This window comes from Salvelinus namaycush, chromosome 27, assembly GCF_016432855.1.
Source record: "Salvelinus namaycush isolate Seneca chromosome 27, SaNama_1.0, whole genome shotgun sequence".
NCBI classification, from domain to species: Eukaryota; Metazoa; Chordata; class Actinopteri; order Salmoniformes; family Salmonidae; genus Salvelinus; species Salvelinus namaycush.
Genome location: NC_052333.1, coordinates 12,135,592 through 12,140,606, shown reverse-complemented (window position 1 = coordinate 12,140,606; position 5,015 = coordinate 12,135,592).

The following is a 5,015-nucleotide window of genomic DNA, read 5'->3' as shown; positions in this document are numbered from 1 at the left end:
AAGCTGAACTATGACAGTTGCATTGATCTGTGATATGTGTCCCCAGGTGCCGATTACATCCAGATTTTCTCTTTCACAGTGACAGGATTTTATGGATCGCTACATAACACACGGATGGGAAGTAGGGGGAGTCAGTACATGCAATAGGACTGAGAATGTTACAACTGAGAAGACAATGAGGGACCTGACTGGCAGATGAAAAGGTTTAGAGTGTGGAGGTATGATGCTGTGACCTAACCTGCCTACCAATTGGAACGGTAGTTATGCACTAGTGCAGTTAGGCATGCTCTTTACCCTTACTCAGATCCAATTCAAAGCGAGGAATTAGATCTTAGCAGGATTAGAGTCAAGTATTTTCTAGTGGTCCACTCTCAATAAGAATGTGGACTAGATCAATTATACCAGAGATGTAATGAATGGCTTGGCAGAATAGAATAGAATCGAGATAGATATGTTATTGGCAGAAAAGGGTGGGGTTTGTGTGTTATTCGGGTCGATGTGCTGTACGTTTATCCCAAGTAACACAGCTCCGGATGGATCTGTGACTAAGGCCTTGGAGGTTTAACCACCCTAGCTCACGAGTTGGCAGTGAACTCAGGGGTGGATACTTCTCTGACTAATTGGTTTGACAGTATGTTTGGGAAATGGAAAAATGTCATGATTACTGTGTTATGGGCTACCTTCACCTGTGTGACTGTATTAGTTTTGTGCGGATGTGATTTGATTCCGTGTGTGAAAGTTCTCATTTCCAGGATTCTGGAGAAATCAATGACACAACAGATGATGAAGTACGGATCAATTCTAAGCTCTGACCAGTGGAAGGATGAATGTATGGGGCCGGATCTAGTGGAGAACGATTCCGGATCTTTTAATTATGAGGAACCGAGATTGGATGAAACTGTATTTGACGTTTAGAGAATTTAGACGGTTACATGTTTCAATGTATAGACTGTTTCTTTAATGAAGATTGTAACGAAAATCCTAAATATAGAGTTATGTTTCTGATGAAGGTTAGAATAGTCATTGATGTTGATGGAGTGTAAATACATGTATTGATGTGGTTTTATTCTTGTATAACATTTATGTTTCTATATGATATTTGATATGTAGCTATGAATTGTTTTGTTATTTAGGGTGGATTGTTAGGAATTTTGTTAATAAATAGTTAAAACAAATTCTAGCTTTAGATAAAACTATAACAAATTTAACTCTGCATGCCTGGTGAAAAGAGATTTGTGTTGTGGGTCATAAAATAAGCGGAAAGGGTCGTTAAACTATGGTTGAACTGACCCAACTTAGCCCTGAGGTGTTTAGATAAACTTTTTAGGTCTTCCATTATCTTGAGTTGTCTGCTAAAGTGGTAATACATTATAGTGAGCCTTCAGGATAAATGATTATATGGTGTGTCATGTGAGTGCCCTGTGAAGTTGGAATGAACTTTTGAACCTGTTTTCTATTTGTCAGGACAATGAGACTTATTTTGTAACCTATGACGTCATATATTGTATATAAACCTGTGTTTATGATCAAATGTTAGCGTGCTCCGAGAATAAACACTATTATTATCTAATTTTGATAAGACTGTATCCTGTCTATTTTATGTTAATAAGTATCTTACAAATTCTTATAAATAGACAGATTGAATTTAATTAATGAGTACATTAGAGGAATTATTTAATTCCACTAACACAGACACAGAGAGACAGAGAGGGAGAGAGAGAGGTAGAGAGAGAGACAGACACAGAGAGACAGAGAGAGAGAGAGAGGTAGAGAGAGAGACAGACACAGAGAGACAGAGAAAGAGAGAGAGAGAGAGGTAGAGAGAGAGACAGACTCAGAGAGACAGAGAAAGAGAGAGAGAGAGAGGTAGAGAGAGAGAGACAGACTCAGAGAGACAGAGAGAGAGAGAGAGACAGACAAACAGGCAGAATGAGGTAAGGAGCAGACCAGCTCGGCTTGGCCAGAGGGCTTGAAGGGGGTCTGATGGAATATTAAATATTACACTGACTAACCCACACACAGATGTTCACAATTACGGCTCCAGAGAATTAATGAGAGCAATATGGCAAATCAAATAAAAGTTTATTCGTCATGTACACAGTTTACATCAGGTATAAACGGTGCCGTGAATTGCTTACTTGCAAGCTCCCTCAACAAGGCAGAACAAATATCAATAATAATCAAAAGTCTATTGAAAATAACAAGTAAGTAAGAAGGTAGTATGCATAGTAATAAAATGGGTATGTACACAATAGGATATACAGTATCAATAATGAATGTGCTATGTCAAGTATGAATGTATTTACAATTTAAAGTGGATTGTGTCTCATAGTATAGAGAAAATAGTATAGAAATAGAACAGCAGTGTTGACTGTGTGTGGTGTGGTGTGTGTGTGTGGTGTGTGGTGTGTGGTGTGTGGTGTGTGGTGTGTGGTGTAGTGTAGTGTAGTGTGGTGTGGTGTGGTGTGGTGTGTGTGGTGTGTGTGTGGTGTGTGTGTGTGGTGTGTGGTGTAGTGTAGTGTGTGTGTGTGGTGTGGGTGGTGTGTGTGGTGTGTGTGTGTGTGGTGTGTGGTGTAGTGTAGTGTAGTGTGGTGTGTGTGTGTGTGTGGTGTGGTGTGTGTGTGTGGTGTGGGTGGTGTGTGTGGTGTGTGCGTGTGGTGTGTGGTGTAGTGTAGTGTAGTGTGGTGTGTGGTGTGTAGTGTAGTGTAGTGTAGTGTAGTGTAGTGTAGTGTAGTGTAGTGTAGTGTAGTGTGTGTGTTTGTGTGTGTGTTTGTGTGTGTGTGTGTGTGTGTGTGTGTGTGTGTGTGTGTGTGTGTGTGTGTGTGTGTGTGTGTGTGTGTGTGTGTGTGTGTGTGTGTGTGTGTGTGTGTGTGTGTGGTGTGTGCAGGGTTGGGGATTAACTGATTACATTTAATCCGTTACTTGTAATCTGATCAAATGAACACTGTAACTATAATCAGTTACGTTACCATCACTATGACGACATTTGTTTGATTGATCCTTTTTGGTTTCTAATGCCTCTTAAGCAGAAAGTCATCCAAAAGTAACTGAAAGTAATATTACGTTACTGAGTGTGTGGTTGTGTAAGGTTTGAATTTGTGGAGAGTCAGTGATCCCACGAGGGGTCATTTTCTAGCCTCACCGATTGAGTTATTAGTTCTGGAGCAACTGCTTCAAGCACATGAGAAAGAGTAGCAGGAGAAGATCTCATGGCCTACTATAGGAGTGTGTGGGACTTTACATGTACCACTAGAGAATCCCCAAATAGGTGCCCCTCTGCTGCATGCTGATGTATTTAGCCACTGAAGGTCAATTGGGACTCTCACACTAATAAAATCGACCGCTGAATATAAACATTTCGTCCTCTGAAACAGTTCCTTAGATATGTATAGGGTTGAAAAGGGAGTGTATATTACTGTAAACTTTCTAAGTTTACCAGTAAACTACCTGAATTTTGGTAACTTTCAAGGATTTTATGTAGTGTCCCTCCAGATTATCACAGGTGTCTGTAATTATCACTGGCCCTCTGTGTGGCCTTATCACATGTACAATATAAGAAATAATGAAATACAATTATTATCAAATAGATTAATAGAATGACAAAGCTGCAAAACATTATCCTAAATATAAACCATTAACTTAGTGAATACCACTGGTGTTTAATATGAGCGTTTCAGCAATAAATATCCTTTTAAATGTTTTTTACATAGGTTTAAATGTAACTATGTCAATATGTATTGTCCTTTTTGGCCTGGAAACTGGTGGCAGTTGTGAAAGTCAATAGTTGGAAGAGTTGCAGAGTTCATTGAAATAATGGCATTGTCTTTTTTCATTAATTAGGCTATTTTCTCTTCAATCATATGGTCTATCTACTAGAAAATATGGACACAGATATCAATACTGCATCTCAATTTTTTTTAAGTAAGTTATTAAAGTATAAATGATCAAAGTTATGATAGATTGCGATAGATTTTCTGTTAATTACCAAAATTACAGAAGATTCTGGTAACTTTTGTAAATTACTGGTAGCTTTGCAACCCTAGGCATGTATTAGTCACAATGCACACAACTTCCAGCCCCCCCCCCCCCCCCCCCCCATTTAAGGATGTCATCATCAAATAGTTGTATTTGATAGGGGTTGACCCCTTCTTAAAGACTATCTCCCACCAAAACATTAGATTTAACAACATATGTCTGATAAAATGTATCTCTACAGATATGTATGGGGCATGGAGTCCTCCTGTGCACAGCAACATCTCCCAGACAATAAAGTCACGGTCAAGGAGCACATTCCTGTTGTGATTTATCTGAATGAGTTACGCCAGGGGGATTATCTGTACTCTAAGTAATAAATCATTGATGAAGGCCCATCGTTTGAAGCCAAATGAAGGATCTGCATCTCTTCATTTATTTCAGTTTTTGAGAAATTCTTGAATGGGATCCAAAAAGGGATTAGCGTCAGACTGTAAACTAGCTTCAGTAGCAGAAGGGTTCAGATGGCTTCTCTACTCACTGAGGTGCGGGTTGAGGGATGTGCTTCTGTCTGTGTCTCTGGTTGTCTGTGCCTCTGGCTCTATTTGAGGCTGACTTTGGCCTAGATTCAATCAGATGAAGTGTTAATTAACTGGCGATAGCCGACACCCGCATAGCTGATGTTTTTGTGATGTCGGAGGTGGAACTGCGTTGGAGCTGTCCAATCCGTTAGCAGCTGCTCTTCTGATCATTGTCACAAAGCCACACCCGTCCCACTCGGGTTAGAAGTTCAGAATGAGAACGTGTAGGCTATAATGATGTTCAAATCAAAAATCATTCAACTAAATAATGAAGTTTTCTATCATCTCACATTCCAGTGTTCGTAAACAAGGACGGATGGGATTCCGTAAACAAGGAGGGATGGGATTTTTCTTAAACAATAGACCTCCACAACATCACAGCCAGAAACATATTCTTTATTGAAAAACAATACCCATATTTCATGACAAACACACGCACATGACAAACGCACGCACACGTAC